The sequence below is a fragment of the Apium graveolens genome, chromosome 10 (assembly GCF_009905375.1).
Source record: "Apium graveolens cultivar Ventura chromosome 10, ASM990537v1, whole genome shotgun sequence".
Lineage (NCBI taxonomy): Eukaryota > Viridiplantae > Streptophyta > Magnoliopsida > Apiales > Apiaceae > Apium > Apium graveolens.
The window spans coordinates 154320930-154339143 of record NC_133656.1 but is presented as its reverse complement, the minus strand read 5'-3'; positions in this window follow the sequence as shown (position 1 = coordinate 154339143).

Below are 18214 nucleotides of genomic sequence, written 5' to 3'. Positions count from 1 at the left end.
ACAAACTAAAATAGGAAAAGACAGCTGAAGTGAACATAGGCTTAATGACAAAGAAGCAGCTTAAGCATAAGCTGAAAGATGTTAAGAATGCAAACAAGGTAAAATCACCTAGGAAAAATAGGAATGGAAAGGAAGGTGTGAATAAAAGCAATAATTATAAACCTGTTCCTGATGCTCCTAGGAAAACATGTTATAACTGTGGAAGTTCTAACCATCTGGCTTCTTTTTGCAGGAAGAATAAGAATATTAACTCTTTACCTTCAAAATCAGGAGTTAAGAGTCAGTCTGTTAGATACAAACCACAAAATCCTTGTTTTCATTGTGGTAGTTTATGGCATTTCATTTATACTTGTAAGGAATATCATAGTTTGTACTATGATTATTATCAAATAAAACCTTCTTTGAAGAAAGTTTCCATTGTTCCTTCTAGTGTAAATTCTGATTCAAAGTCTGATAGTGTAAGTTCTGATAAGAAAAATGTTAACATAAACTCTGATGCTAAATCCGCTGCAAATGTTAACAAACTTAATAAGGCCAAAGGATCCAAGCAAGTCTGGGTCCTTAAAACTAATAATTAGTGGTCTTTGTGATTGCAGGGCAACAGGAAAAATATTTTAGTTCTGGACAGTGGATGTTTAGGACATATGACCGGAAATAAGGCCCTGCTACCAGACTTTGTGAAGAAAGCTGGCCCAAGTGTTTCTTATGGAGATGGCAACATTGGAAAAACATTGGGATATGGCAATATCAATCTTGGAAATATCATAATTAAAGAAGTAGCTCTGGTCTCAGGACTTAAACACAACCTACTGAGTATAAGTCAAATCTGTGACAGAGGTTATCATGTTGATTTCTTTGAAGAACACTGTGAAATTGTGAGTAAATCTAAAGGCAAAGTTGTTCTGAAAGGATAGATGCGTGGTAACATTTATGAAGCTAAGCTTTCAACAAGTACTGATGGTTCTGCAATCTGTCTGATGAGTAGAGCATCAATTGAAGAAAGCTGGAATTGGCATAAGAAACTCTCTCATTTAAATTTCAATAATATAAATGAACTGGTCAAGAAAAATCTTGTGAGAGGACTGCCAAAGTCAGTATTTGCTCCTGATGGTCTTTGTGATTCCTGTCAGAAGGCCAAACAAAGAAAATCTCCATTCAAGAGCAAGACTGAATCATCAATTCTTGAGCCTTATCATCTACTACATGTTGATCTATTTGGTCCAGTAAATGTCATGTCTATTGCAAAGAAGAAGTATGCGTTGGTCATAGTGGATGAGTTCACCAGATACACATGGGTGTATTTCTTGCACACAAAAAGTGAAACTGCATCTATCTTGATTGATCATGTCAAACATCTGGATAAAATGGTCAAAGATTCTGTGAAAATTTTAAGGAGTGATAATGACACTGAGTTCAAGAATTTGATAATGGAAGAGTTCTGCAAAAACCATGGAATAAAGCAGGAATTTTCTGCTCCTGGAATTTCACAGCAAAATGGAGTTGTTGAAAGGAAGAATAGAACTCTCATTGAAGCTGCACGTACAATGCTTGAAGAAGCAAAGCTTCCAACCTATTCTTGGGCTGAAGTTGTGCAGACTGCTTGTTTTACTCAAAATGCAACACTCATTAACAAGCATGGGAAAACACCATATGAGATGGTAAAGAAAAAGAAGCCAAATCTGAAATACTTTCATGTATTTGGATGCAAGTGTTTTGTTCTCAAGACTCATCCTGAACAGCTATCAAAGTTTGATCTAAAAGCTGATGAAGGAATCTTTGTTGGATATCCACTTTCCACAAAAGCCATCAGAGTCTATAATTTGAGGACAAAAGTGGTCATGGAATCTATCAATGTCTCTTTTGATGACAAGAAGATTACTGGTCTTGAAGATTTCATTGACCATGATCAGCTGAGATTTGAAAATGAAGACTCAAATTCTGATACTGAATATCCTGACAGTCTAAGTTCTGATACTGTGAACTCTGATGGAAGTTGTGATAGTGCTGAAAATCTAAATACTGAAGACTCCAACTCAGAGAGCATAGTTTCAGGGGGAGCATCAGAAAATGAAAATGAAGATAGCATGGATCATGGGGGAGCATCCAGTTCTAGAGAAAACCTTCCATCTGCAAGGAAGTGGACAAAATCACATACACCTGAATTGGAAATCCTGATGCAGGTGTCAGAACTAGAACAGGTACTTCAAATGAATGTCTATACAATTCTTTTCTCTCTCAGACTGAGCCAAAGAAAGTTGAAGAAGCTCTTCAAGATGCTGATTGGGTGCAAGCAATGCAGGAAGAGTTAAATGAATTTGAAAGAAATAAAGTCTGGACCCTAGTGCCAAGACCAAAGAATAGATTTGTTGTTGGTACAAAGTGGGTATTCAGAAACAAAACTGACAGTGATGGCATAATTACAAGGAATAAGGGAAGGCTGGTTGCAAAAGGATATTCTCAACATGAGGGAATTGATTATGATGAAACATTTGCACTAGTTGTTAGGTTAAAAGCCATAAGGATATTTTTGGCTTATGCTGCTCACAAAAAGTTTACGGTCTTTCATATGGATGTGAAAAGTGCTTTTCTCAATGGAGAATTGGAGGATGAGGTATATGTTGAACAACCTCCAGGCTTTGTAGATACCAAACATCCAGATTATGTCTACAGGCTTGATAAAGCACTTTATGGACTTAAGCAAGCTCCTAGAGCATGGTATAAGACTTTAGTTCAGTTTCTTCTGGAAAGTGGATTCAACAGAGGAACAATAGACAAAACACTGTTCTACCTCAACCATGGAAATGACTTACTTCTAGTCCAGATTTATGTTGATGATATCATTTTTGGGTCTACAAATGACAAATTTTGCAAGAAGTTTGCCAAACTAATGCAGTCAAGATATCAGATGAGTATGATGGGGGAACTTAGCTATTTTCTGGGCCTTCATGTCAAGCAGAATGAAGAAGGCACTTTTATTTGTCAAACCAAGTACACCAGAAACTTGCTGAAGAAATTTGGAATGCAAGATTGTTCAAGTGCATTCACTCCCATGGCCACTGCAACAGAACTGGATAAGGATACCGGTAAATCAGTAGATATTATTGACTACAGAGGTATGATTGGCTCTCTACTCTATCTAACTGCTAGTAGACCTGATATCATGTATGCTACCTGTCTTTGTGCAAGATTTCAAGCAGATCCAAGAGAACCTCACTTAACAGCTGTGAAAAGAATCTTTAAGTATCTTAAAGGAACAGCTGCTCTGGGATTATGGTATCCTAGAGAATCAGATTTTAAACTAATAGGTTACTCAGATGCAGATTTTGCAGGTTGCAAAATTGACAGGAAAAGCACAAGTGGAAGCTGCCAATTTCTTGGAGGCAGATTGGTTTCTTGGTTCAGCAAGAAACAAAAGTCAATTTCCACATCAACTGCAGAAGCAGAGTATATTGCTGCAAGAAGCTGTTGTGCATAGATTCTTTGGATGAAGAATCAGTTACTGGATTATGGGTTAACATATTTCAAAATCCCTATTTACTGTGATAATCAAAGTGCTATTGCTATGACAGGTAATCCAGTTCAACACTCTATGACAAAGCACATCAGCATCAGGTACCACTTCATAAGGGAACATATGGATGAAGGTACAGTGGAATTGCACTTTGTTCCAACAGATCAACAACTAGCAGATATCTTCACAAAACCACTATGTGAAGCCACTTTTACAAGATTGGTAAATGAACTTGGAATGGTTTCAGGTTCTTTTTCTAAATCTGTCTAGTTTTGTTCTGATGCATCAGACTTTATGATCAGTATTTACAGAATGTAATCTCTTTGTTTATTCTGTGATTAATTGAAATACGCGTTTAAGTACTGATTGTTGTCTGATATATGTTTCTAAACTCTGATAAGTGATATGTCTGTTCAAGTAACTATTTAATCCTATGAGGATAACTGTGCTAGATACTGACCTAGTAGTCTTTAATAAACAAATGATTCCATGTAAGAAGTAATTATTTCAGTGGAAATCTTATGGCACTAGCAAATTCTGATAATTGAGCTTAGTTGAGTTTACTTTGTTTATCTTATTAATAAGTCACAAATTAGAATAATGCTACTCATCTGTTAAGTTCTGATACTAGTAAAACTACTGAATGTACTAAGTGCTGATAAACCTCACTTATCAAAAGAAAAAGGAAAAAGATAAAAGAATAAAATCAGGTACTCCTTTGAGATCTAGAGTAAAAATGTGGAAGGGACGACCCAAGTGCATTGCTGGTATTAAGTAAATATGCATTAGAAAAGCAAAATATTTTCTTGGTGACTTTTCACACTCTATGATTACTGGAGAAATACTCTGATAATAGCATAAATTCTGATAAGTAGTCGTGACTCACTTACACTGAGAAGCCACTGTAAAATAGAATTTCAAAAGATGCATAAAATTAGCACAAAACAGTTGAGGTGGACTCAAGCATGAACTCATTCATCAGTAGGTTTCAGGACAATGATAGCTCTTTAGCAAAATTTTAGTTATGCCTTATTTCTAAGATGTACTGAAGTGAATCAGACTTTACTTTTTATCTGTTACTTAGCTTAATGCACACACTAATCACTCCATCTGGATGATGAAAATTTCTGTGGAGGTCTATGTTATTTTAGATAAACAGTCATTGTGTCATTTTGCACAAACTCTGAGGACAAGCTCTGGTTGCATATTCTGATGATTAAGTTCTGAAGAGTATAAATTAGAACTTGTATGAGGACTTACTAAGATAGGCATTCCTTTTTCGAGTTAATAAATTATGTACTGATGACTGTTAAGTTCTGATATAAGTCTAAGTTCTGATATTACAGTCTAATGTTTTACTTAACTTATCTGTGAATAAAATTTGATAACAGTCTCAGTTAATACTTGAATATGTTGAAGTGGAAGATTAATAGTCACTATGATTAGGATTAATGGTATTCGTACTTGAATAGTCCACTGTTACTTGTTTCTTGTGCGCTTTACACCATGTTTCCTCTTTCCAATGAATGTTATTCTTTTTCAAAGTCTAGGGAGGCGAGGTAGAATTAATTCTACCTGTCAGCATTAAATACTTTTACGTCTCCTGACATTCTCTTGCCTATATAAGCAGCCACTTCACATCAGCCTTCCCATCAAATTCTTTCTCACACACTTACCTTCATACTTTTTCTTTCAAAAACACAATGGTCAGATTCAACATGTTTTTGAACTACCAAAACTTCAATATGGAGCTAAGCTGTGCCGATTGGCATCAGGAATGACATGTCACAGCCATTCCTGAGGATATATGGGACTCTGTGCCATAGGAGGTACTGACCCACCTCCTGTTCTTCTATATGGATTACCATCGCCATCTGGAGCGATTGGAGGAGGAAAGACTGGCAGCTCTCCGCCAGCAAGAGCGAATCATCAGACTCGCCATTCTGTTTGTCGAGAGTAGGAAGAAGAAGAAATGATTTAATCTTATCTTCTTCCTGTTTTTCTTCATCATCAGCTTTGTCAGGCTTCTTAGCTAGGACTAAAGCTGTTGATGTTAGGTTTAGTAGCTTAGGGAAATCTTGTATAAGTACTGATGTAATTTCCATTTAATAAATGTATTCTCTTGATATATTAATGAAATTTGTTTTTGCTTCAAGATTTTGTCTCTAAGATATTTGGTAATGCATTGATAAATCCTGATTGATATTCTGATGACCATATAAATTTTGTTTTAATTTAAGTTCTGATTTTTTTTATCAGCACTTACTCATCTAATTTATCTTGGTCATTTTTACGTGATTTACTTTCAGAATATTAATGATGCAGTGAAAAATAATTAACTCAGTGGGAACGGTTTCAATTTTGAATTAAAACTGTTTCACCTTGATTAATGGAATATCTGGGTAAGTGGAACGGTTTTTCCTTGAAAACAGGCAACTGGGTAAGTAATGATTCCTGTTTTCTCGAGCCCAGTAACTATCCGTTATTACTGCATGTCTGACAGGTGTCCAATGGTAACATTTTTGTTCAGAGTATAAGTACAACAGAGAGAGGATTTCTTTAATCTTTTATTTTCTTCGTATTTTTTCTCTTTACTTACTTTTACTCTCTTTCTTCTCACGTTGGTTTTTCATACAGACATCGTATCAAACACCTAACCGGCACTTTTGAATCTCAATTTTTCACATGGAACCTAAGGATTTGATCATTGATGGAGCTAAGTTTGTTCCAAACAACTATGCTGCAATTCTTGATCATGCTGAAGCTCCATCTGAATTGCTTTTTGTGCAAGATCTTCTTGCATACAGTGAGATTGGATATGCATTAACTCAGCCTGAAGTCTTTTCGAGTCAACAAGTTCTGACGTTTTGGCGGACTGGGCACTTTGATGATGGTGGTAAACATGGCACTCCCAGTATTATTTTTGAAGTGGGTGATTCATCTTATGCAGTCACTCCTGGTACAATACGCAAAGCTCTACATCTCCCAGAAAATTGTACTTTTTCAACTCCAGAGGAATCAGCACTTCAGGAGTTAATGGCTGATTTGGGATATGAAAAGAGTTTGGCAAAGCTTGGGCAGTTAAAAAGGGCTAATATCAGAAGAGAATGGAGTTTCTTCTTTGACTGCATCACCAAAGCTTTTGGGAACAAATGTTCGAATTTTGATGATATCCCAATTCTGAGTCAGCACATAGGGTATGCTATTATCCATCAAACTCATTTTGATTTTGCAACTGGAATAATTGGTTTTATTGGGGATAGGATGACAGAGGATAGAAATGTTGTCTATTTTTCTAGATTCTGTCAACTTATATATACTTTTTGTACTGATGAACCTCAATTAGTCAGTTCCTCAACCCCACCTTTTAGAGTTATAAAACGATACTTTAATGATCTGGTAAATGCTGATACTAAGAAAACAGTGGTTAGACCATTACAGATTCCTTAGTCTGTAAAACAGATCCTAGTAAATGCTGATCCTGATACTTATAGATCTGTTTACTCTGATGTCCAACCAACCACAAACACCCAAAAACCATCATCCTCAGCACCTACCACTCATACTACTCAACTTACCCTCAGGACTTATCTCAAATCCTATCTCTCAACTTCACAGACTGTTCAACCCTCATCCTCCAAGACAAAGAGGACAAAAACTATTCCTCAAACACCTCAAAAGAGGAGGAGGACTGTACTGAGAGATGAATCTGATACTGAGGAACAGGTTCCTTCTTCAGAACCTGTTGTAGGTGAAGCTGAGAAAGTGACTTCTGAGAAGGATTCTGGAATTAGGGGATCTAGGCTTCTCAAACGGCTTAGAAGAATGACAGTTCCTGAAACTCCCAAGAAATCCAAATCAGCAAAGAGATACAAGAAACAGAGGGCAAAAAGGCCAGTTTCAGATGATGAAGAGGAAGTAGCTAAGGAAGGGGATCAGGAATCTCTGATCTCACAAGACAAGGAATTTGCTCCAGTCACTTCTTCTCCATCAACTCCATCTCAGGAAGTTGTTTCTGAAAAGGCTAACACACCTTCTGTGTCTTCTGTTGATCCAGGCACAAGTGCTGATATTGATGTTCAAAACTTGGTTGTGCCTGCAGTACTTCTCTTAGAAGCTCCAACAGCAGATAATCCTTCCACAACACCTGTTACTGATGTTGTTCAAACTCCAGAGTTATCAACAACACCTTCTCTGCATCAAGATGCTGATGATCAGAATTTACGTGAGCATCAGGATATGGCTGTTGATCAGAACTTAGAACAAGATCAACAATTAGAGGATGCTGAAGCCTCCATTGCTACTCACACTGTTGTCTTATCAGAAGATACTGATTCTTTAAGTTCTGATGCTGCAAATGCTGGAGATACTGGTGATGCTGCTCCAACTGTAGATGCTGATGAAGCAGGTCCTTCAGGACATACTCCTCAACAGACTCTTCCTAAGTCTGAACTGGTTAAGAAGTTTGTTACCGGGGAAGCACCAGTACCTTGGAGTGAAACTCCTGCAGGTCAGGAGTGGACTAAGGAATGGAACTCAGTTTCATGTGTTCCAACTGAAAAGCATCTTGCTGAGCACTTGACTAAAGCTGATGAAATGTTAAATTCTGATGATTTTAAAACCCAGCTTAGAGTCACTGCATTGAGTACTAAACATCTACAAGGTCTTCATTCAACTACTCATGCAGAGTTACACAAGATTCAGGAGAACTTTATCAAATAGGAACAAGTTTGGAAAATTGATAAGAAAAAGTTCTTCCAACCTACCATTGACATGATTGCTTATATTGCGAAGACTCAAGATCATCAACAAGCTCAGATTGATGAAATTCTGAAAAATCAAGCTTCTCAGCAATCACAACTAACTGAAATCCAATCCTCAATGGAATTGCTTATCTCTCTTCTACTACCTGCTGATGCCAAAAAGAGGGAGAAAGTGATTAAGTCTAAATGCAAGACTGACAAGACACTGACAGGAAAGGATAATGAAAAAGATGATCAAGGAAGCTCTGGAATGGGTAGAGGTCACAGTCGAGGTAGAGGATTCACATCAAGACAAGCTAATCACAGGACAAGTTCTGATACTGGGAAGAGAATAAGTTCTGCTACTGGTAAAAGGCTAAGTTCTGATGAACTTTTAGATCTTGATGAGGAAATGTCAAGACAGTTATTTCTTCAGGAAAATCCAAGAATGGACTTGGAAAGTTTAAAGGAAGAAGAAACTAGACTTAAATCAGAGAAAGTCACATCTAAATCTGAAGCTTCTGGTAAAAAGTCACTTCCAAAACTCAAAGGCATTGTGATCAAAGAAAGGACACATACTGAAGCAACATTGGCTAGATCACAACCATAGATAGATCCAAGATCCAAGGGTAAAGAAAAGGTTGGTGAACCTATCAAGGTTTATGTACCTCCTGAGGATGAAGAAATTACTGATGAAAAGGATGATCTTGCTCTGACTTCAAGAAAAGTTCTGAAAACAACTTCTGACATGGCTCAAGTTGTTCAGAGTCAAGAAATTGTAAGTTCTGATATTCAGAAGAAGCAAGTAACCTCTGACATAGCTCAAGTTAACTTGATATTAGAAGATAGATCAAAGACACTCCTACCAGGATTCACTAAAGCAAAACAGATTCAACCTTTGAAGACTACTGCAAGTGGTTTTGAAGCAAGAGTAGTTACTGGAAAGGAAGCAAGAGATAAAACTGGATTGGGAAGTGCTGATGAAAGAAGAGTACACAACACTACCAATGATCCAACTTCCTTGAGTGAACCAGGTATTGGAGCAACTCCTGAGAGATTGAATCAACTGGAATCTGTACAGATGGTTTACCATACCTACTTGAAAGAATACATCATGTTGTATTTCATGAAAGATGGTAGGCTTTATCATATAAGACAAAATGCCATTCCATTGAAGTATTTTGAAGAATTGGAGCATGTACTTTTCTTACTTCAAGTGAATGACAGAATAACATAAACTGCTGCAAACTACTTAAAAGAACAGATTCAGAGACAGAAAAGGCTTTATTGTCTGACAGCACATATGTTCCAAAGTACAGAGATCACAATGGTGATATTGTTGATATGAAGCCTAATACTGCACAGATCAGAACATATCTTGGTATTAAGGGACTTGAATTCAATCTGGAGTCTGACAAAGCTTATGTCATAAGACTAGATCAGGAGTTGAGAAAAGCAAAGATCAATGATCTCAGAGCTGCAATCTTTCAAACTGGTGAAGATACTGCAGAGCTTAAAGATGCCAAAAGGAGAATGATTGATGAACTCTGATATGCTGAGAAATGTTTGTTGAAGAACTATCTCAGAACAACTCCTGACATCAGAGAGATCAGATGATGAAGCCAAGTCAAAGATCTACAACTGCTTAAGTTCTGATATTTGTACAGACTGAAGTTGTTATCAGAAGTTGAATATTGGTAAAGCTTTAAGGACTGTAAGTTGTAGTTATCTAGTCTAATTCTCATGCATTTGTACTTAATGTTTTTGACATCATCAAATATATGTTAAACTTGTATATTATGCTAATTTACAAGTTGGGGGAGATTGTTAGATATATTTGATAATGTCATGGCTAATATAATTTATATTTAGATTTCAGATCTTACTTAACAGGACAAATCAGTACTTAACTGTTGATCAGTACTTATATTGGAAGTCAGGACTTAAGGATATCAGTACTTATATTATCAGGAGATAATTATCAGAATTAGATATCAGAACTTAAGTGCTGAAGGATGATTAGAGAAGGACAGTAGCTGATTAAAGGAAAGAAGATCGAGATAAACATAAGAAGAGATATGCATGAAGAAGGAATTCCGTGAAGAATGGAATACTTGGAAGAAAAGATATCTGATTGATATATTTTAGGAAGCAGAATTATATTCCATATCAATTAGCGATTATCTTGTAACTGTGTAGTATATAAACACAGACATAGGGTTTACACTATAAGTGTTATCATATTCGAGAAGATTATTCATTGTAACCCTAGCAGCTCTCGTGATATTTGTTCATCACTGAGAGGTAACAGTTCCATACTGTAACAGAGTTTATTATTTCAATAAAGTTTGTTTTCTGTCACTTAAGATATTAAAGTTCGATTTGATTGTATTATACACTGTATTCACCCCCTCTACAGTGTGTGTGACCTAATAAGACACTGACATGAAAGGATAATGAAAAAGATGATCAAGGAAGCTCTAGAATGGGTAGAGGTCATAGTCAAGGTAGAGGATTCACATCAAGACAAGCTAGTCACAGGACAAGTTCTGATACTGGGAAGAGAATAAGTGCTGCTACTGGTAAAAGGCTAAGTTCTGATGAACTTTTAGATCTTGATGAGGAAATGTCAAGACAGTTATTTCTTCAGGAAAATCCAGGAATGGACTTGGAAAGTTTAAAGGAAGAAGAAGCCAGACTTAAATCAGAGAAAGTCACATCTAAATCTGAAGCTTCTGGTAAAAAGTCACTTCCAAAACTCAAAGGCATTGTGATCAAAGAAAGGACACATACTGAAGCAACATTGGCTAGATCACAACCACAGATAGATCCAAGATCCAAGGGTAAAGAAAAGGTTGGTGAACCTATCAAGGTTTATGTACCTCCTGAGGATGAAGAAATTACTGATGAAAAGGATGATCTTGCTCTGACTTCAAGAAAAGTTCTTAAAACAACCTCTGACATGGCTCAAGTTGTTCAGAGTCAAGAAATTGTAAGTTCTGATATTCAGAAGAAGCAAGTAACCTCTGACATAGCTCAAGTTAACTTGATATCAAAAGATAGATCAAAGACACTCCTACTAGGATTCACTAAAGCAAAACAGATTTAACCTTTGAAGACTACTGCAAGTGGTTTTGAAGCAAGAGTAGTTACTGGAAAGGAAGCAAGAGATAAAACTGGATTGGGAAGTGCTGATGAAAAAAGAGTACACAACACTACCAATGATCCAACTTTCTTGAGTGAACCAGGTATTGGAGCAACTCCTGAGAGATTGAATCAACTGGAATCTGTACAGATGGTTTACCATACCTACTTGAAAGAATACATCATGTTGTATTTCATGACAGATGGTAGGGTTTATCATATAAGACAAAATGCCATTCCATTGAAGTATTTTGAAGAATTGGAGCATGTACTTTTCTTACTTCAAGTGAATGACAAAATAACAGAAACTGCTGCAAACTACTTAAAAGAACAGATTCAGAGACAGAAAAGGCTTTATTTTGTTAAGTCTGACAGCACATATGTTCCAAAATACAGAGATCACAATGGTGATATTGTTGATATGAAGCCTAATACTACACAGATCAGAACATATCTTGGTATTAAGGGACTTGAATTCAATCTGGAGTCTGACAAAGCTTATGTCATAAGACTAGATCAGGAGTTGAGAAAAGCAAAGATCAATGATCTCAGAGCTGCAATCTTTCAAACTGGTGAAGATACTGCAGAGCTTAAAGATGCCAAAAGGAGAATGATTGATGAACTCGGATATGCTGAGAAATGTTTGTTGAAGAACTATCTCAGAACAATTCCTGACATCAGAGAGATCAGATGATGAAGCCAAGTCGAAGATCTACAACTGCTTAAGTTCTGATATTTGTACAGACTGAAGTTGTTATCAGAAGGTGAATATTGGTAAAGCTTTAAGGACTGTAAGTTGTAGTTATCTAGTCTAATTCTCATGCATTTGTACTTAATGTTTTAGACATCATCAAATATCTGTTAAACACTTATATTATGCTAATTTACAAGTTGGGGGAGATTGTTAGATATATTTGATAATGTCATGGCTAATATAATTTATGTTTAGATTTCAGATCTTACTTAACAGGACAAATCAGTACTTAACTGTTGATCAGTACTTATATTGGAAGTCAGGACTTAAGGATATCAGTACTTATATTATCAGGAGATAATTATCAGAAGTTAGATATCAGAACTTAAGTGCTGAAGGATGATTAGAGAAGGCAGTAGCTGATTAAAGGAAAGAAGATCGAGATAAACATAAGAAGAGATATGCATGAAGAAGGAATTTCGTGAAGAATGGAATACTTGGAAGAAAAGATATCTGATTGATATATTTTAGGAAGCAGAATTATATTCCATATCAATTAGCGATTATCTTGTAACTGTGTAGTATATAAACACAGACATAGGGTTTACACTATAAGTGTTATCATATTCGAGATGATTATTCATTGTAACCCTAGCAGCTCTCGTGATATTTGTTCATCACTGAGAGGTAACAGTTCCATACTGTAACAGAGTTTATTATTTCAATAAAGTTTGTTTTCTGTTACTTAAGATATTAAAGTTCGATTTGATTATATTATACACTGTATTCACCCCCTCTACAGTGTGTGTGACCTAACAAGACACTGACAGGAAAGGATAATGAAAAAGATGATTAAGGAAGCTCTGGAATGGGTAGAGGTCATAGTCAAGGTAGAGGATTCATATCAAGACAAGCTAGTCACAGGACAAGTTCTGATACTGGGAATAGAATAAGTTCTGCTACTGGTAAAAGGCTAAGTTCTGATGAACTTTTAGATCTTGATGAGGAAATGTCAAGACAATTATTTCTTCAGGAAAATCCAGGAATGGACTTGGAAAGTTTAAAGGAAGAAGAAGCCAGACTTAAATCAGAGAAAGTCACATCTAAATCTGAAGCTTCTGGTAAAAAGTCACTTCCAAAACTCAAAGGCATTGTGATCAAAGAAAGGACACATACTGAAGCAACATTGGCTAGATCACAACCACAGATAGATCCAAGATCCAAGGGTAAAGAAAAGGTTGGTGAACCTATCAAGGTTTATGTACCTCCTGAGGATGAAGAAATTACTGATGAAAAGGATGATCTTGCTCTGACTTCAAGAAAAGTTCTTAAAACAACCTCTGACATGGCTCAAGTTGTTCAGAGTCAAGAAATTGTAAGTTCTGATATTCAGAAGAAGCAAGTAACCTCTGACATAGCTCAAGTTAACTTGATATCAGAAGATAGATCAAAGACACTCCTACCAGGATTCACTAAAGCAAAACAGATTCAACCTTTGAAGACTACTGCAAGTGGTTTTGAAGCAAGAGTAGTTACTGGAAAGGAAGCAAGAGATAAAACTGGATTGGGAAGTGCTGATGAAAGAGTACACAACACTACCAATGATCCAACTTCCTTGAGTGAACCAGGTATTGGAGCAACTCCTGAGAGATTGAATCAACTGGAATCTGTACAGATGGTTTACCATACCTACTTGAAAGAATACATCATGTTGTATTTCATGAAAGATGGTAGGGTTTATCATATAAGACAAAATGCCATTCCATTGAAGTATTTTGAAGAATTGGAGCATGTACTTTTCTTACTTCAAGTGAATGACAGAATAACAGAAACTGCTGCAAACTACTTAAAAGAACAGATTCAGAGACAGAAAAGGCTTTATTCTGTTAAGTCTGACAGCACATATGTTCCAAAGTACAGAGATCACAATGGTGATATTGTTGATATGAAGCCTAATACTGCACAGATCAGAACGTATCTTGGTATTAAGGGACTTGAATTCAATCTGGAGTCTGACAAAGCTTATGTCATAGGACTAGATCAGGAGTTGAGAAAAGCAAAGATCAATGATCTCAGAGCTGCAATCTTTCAAACTGGTGAAGATACTGCAGAGCTTAAAGATGCCAAAAGGAGAATGATTGATGAACTCGGATATGCTGAGAAATGTTTGTTGAAGAACTATCTCAGAACAACTCCTGACATCAGAGAGATCAGATGATGAAGCCAAGTCGAAGATCTACAACTGCTTAAGTTCTGATATTTGTACAGACTGAAGTTGTTATCAGAAGTTGAATATTGGTAAAGCTTTAAGGACTGTAAGTTGTAGTTATCTAATTTAATTCTCATGCATTTGTACTTAATGTTTTTGACATCATCAAATATATGTTAAACTTGTATATTATGCTAATTTACAAGTTGGGGGAGATTGTTAGATATATTTGTTAATGTCATGGCTAATATAATTTATGTTTAGATTTCAGATCTTACTTAACAGGACAAATCAGTACTTAACTGTTGATCAGTACTTATATTGGAAGTCAGGACTTAAGGATATCAGTACTTATATTATCAGGAGATAATTATCAGAATTAGATATCAGAACTTAAGTGCTGAAGGATGATTAGAGAAGGACAGTAGCTGATTAAAGGAAAGAAGATCGAGATAAACATAAGAAGAGATATGCATGAAGAAGGAATTCCGTGAAGAATGGAATACTTGGAAGAAAAGATATCTGATTGATATATTTTAGGAAGCAGAATTATATTCCATATCAATTAGCGATTATCTTGTAACTGTGTAGTATATAAACACAGACATAGGGTTTACACTATAAGTGTTATCATATTCGAGAAGATTATTCATTGTAACCCTAGCAGCTCTCGTGATATTTGTTCATCACTGAGAGGTAACAGTTCCATACTATAACAGAGTTTATTGTTTCAATAAAGTTTGTTTTTTGTTACTTAAGATATCAAAGTTTGATTTGATTGTATTATACACTGTATTCACCCCCTCTACAGTGTGTGTGACCTAACATAAATCCTAATCCTAACTACTCTAATTCAGACTCCTTCTTATCGGCCTCCAGCCTCTTTGCCCTGCGCTGGTAAGCTCTGGACATGGAGTGTGCAAGAGAGACGATCCTCTCCTGCAACTCCAAAGCAGCAAGGCGTTGCTGCTCAGCCACCCTGGCTCGTCTCTCCTGCTCGTAAGAGGCTTCCATCTCAAAGAAAAGAATGCTGATTTGATCATTCCACGAGAGCTCGTAAAAGACCACAAGTGGAATATCAAAGGGGCTATAAACAACCCCCTTGAGACGGACACGAAGTCCGATAGGATCAAAATACACTAGATCATCATCCAAATGATGGACCGGTTGGATGTTTGTTGAGAATAGGAGAGTAGTGATAAATGATAAAGAGTGAAGCGTTTTAATTTATAGAGGGAGTAAAGATAGAAACCAAGAGACTCTGGAGTTGCCCGGATAATAATAGTAATAATCACATAAGCATACTTGACAGCTAGAAATTACTAGTTACTATTCCCATGCAAGTACTCAAGAATATTAGTTTACTTTAAAGAGTGACTATTTCTCAAGCAAATAAGCACATACTCCCTACACAAAAATTAACTCATCCTATCAGCAATTAGACAAATAAATTTACCACTATTAGCATACTCAAAACAACACAAATAATGTACTAATCTACTAACATTGGACTAACTTATTTTCACGTAAACAAGAAATCATATAAGCATGTAAATGTGTCAATAGGCCAGAGAAGTTAGAGACAAAGTATGTCAAAAGTATTTTTATGAACATATTATGAATTAAATTTGTTCAGTTTTTCATACTTTTTGCTTCTTTTGATCTGTCATTTATTAAGTTCATATACCGAAGATATGAAGTAATAAATATTCAGTTTACTTAGAATTTTGAAAAATTCTAAGTTCAAATTGAATCGAGAAGTCTGGGTATTTATAGAAAAAGTAAAATACTTATCGAGAAGTCAAATAAACGCTTGATATTAAACTTATCTTGAAGTCAAAAATGACTTATCGAGAACTCTGATAAATGCCCAGTTTGTCCGAAAATGGACTAAAAAGATTCTAATTTATTTGAATTAAATCAAATTGAAATCAGAATAAATTTTCGAAAAGTATTTGTCTAAAATAATTCATTGAATTAAATTATTTTAGTTCTGAGTTATTGATAAGTCTCAAAATATCCTTGTTGAGAACTCTGTGAATTAACACTATTAGAGAACTCTACATGGTCTTATCGATAAGTCATAATAGAGCTTATCGAGAAGTCATTCGAGAAGTCTGTAAATAGACTTATCGAGGACTCACTTGAGAACTCTAAAATGACTTGTCGATAAGTCATTTTGACTTATCGAGAACTCAGTTCTCTATACCTTTGAGTTCTGCTATTCTGCCTTGTGTTAATTTTACACATTTAAGATGTAAATTAACAACTAAGCAGTTTACTTAGAATTTGTAAGTATTCTAAGTTAATTTTTGAATTTTTTAAGAAAAATAAATATAAAGAGATTCCGAAATATTTATAATTCATATTTCAGTTAATTTCCAATTAAATCAAACTAGGTTGATTTATTAGAAATTAATCTGCTGCAACACATTTAGCTGAGTTCTTGACTTAGGATGAAGGATTGAGCATTCCAATTTCACTCACAAGTCTAGTGAAGGTTGCTTTATCCAAAGGTTTAGTAAAAATATCAGCTAATTATTTCTCTGTTGGAACAAAAATGAGCTCAATGGTACCATTTGCAGCATGTTCCCTGATAAAATGGTACCTAACATCAATTTGCTTTGTTCTAGAATGATTAACTGGATTAGCTACTATAGATATGGCACTAGTATTGTCACACATAATAGGAATTTCGTGTAACACTAGACCATAGTGCATTAGCTGATTTCTAATCCAAAGCACCTGAGCACAACAACTTCCAGCAGCTATATATTCAGCTTCAGCTGTGGAAGTTGACACAAATTGTTGTTTCTTACTATACCAGGACACAAGTCTTTCACCAAGAAATTGACAGCTTCCACTAGTACTTTTCCTATCAACTCTGCATCCAGCAAAATCTGCATATGTGTATCCAACAGCTTCAAAACCAGTTCCATTAGGATACCATAATCCCAAGTTTGGAGTTCCCTTTAAGTATCTGAAAATCCTTTTTACAGCCATCAAATGTGATTCCTTTGGATTGGCTTGAAAGCTGACACATAGACAAGTAGCAAACATGATGTTTGGTCAACTAGCAGTTAAATAAAACAATGATCCACTCATCCCTCTGTAGCTTGATATATCCACACTCTTGCCTTTCTTGTCTTCATCCAACTTGGTTGCAGTAGACATTGGTGTAGATGCAGGTGAGTTATCCATCATACCAAATTTCTTCAATAAGTCATTCACATATTTGGTTTAGCTGATGAAAATACCATCACTTCTTTGACTAACTTGAAGGCCAAGGAAGTAACTCAATTCTCCCATCATGCTCATTTCATACTCACTCTCCATTAGCCTAGAGAATCTTTGACAAAGCTTTTCATTTGTAGATCCAAAGATGATATCATCCACATAGATTTGAACTAGGATCATATCTTCACCATGCTTCTTGTAGAAGAGAGTCTTATCAATAGTACCTCTGGTAAAGCCATGTTTGAGTAGGAATTCTGACAGTGTGTCATACCATGCTCTTGGTGCCTGTTTCAATCCATATAGAGCCTTGAGTAATTTGTAAACAAAGTTAGGGAATTCTGGATCTTGAAAGTCAGGTGGCTGTTGCACATAAACTTCTTCTTCTAGTTCACCATTAAGAAAAGCACTCTTGACATCCATTTGATACACCTTGAAATTTGAGTGTGCAGCAAATGCCAAAAAAATTCTTATTGCTTCTAGTCTTGCAACAGGAGCAAAAGTCTCATCATAGTAAATTCCCTCTTCTTGTGAGTAGCCTTTAGCAACCAGTCTTGCTTTGTTTCTAGTAACAATTCTATTTTCATCCATTTTGTTCCTGTACACCCACTTAGTTCCAATTATGCTTCTATTCTTTGGTGCAGGAACTAATTTCCAAACTTTGTTTCTCTCAAACTGAT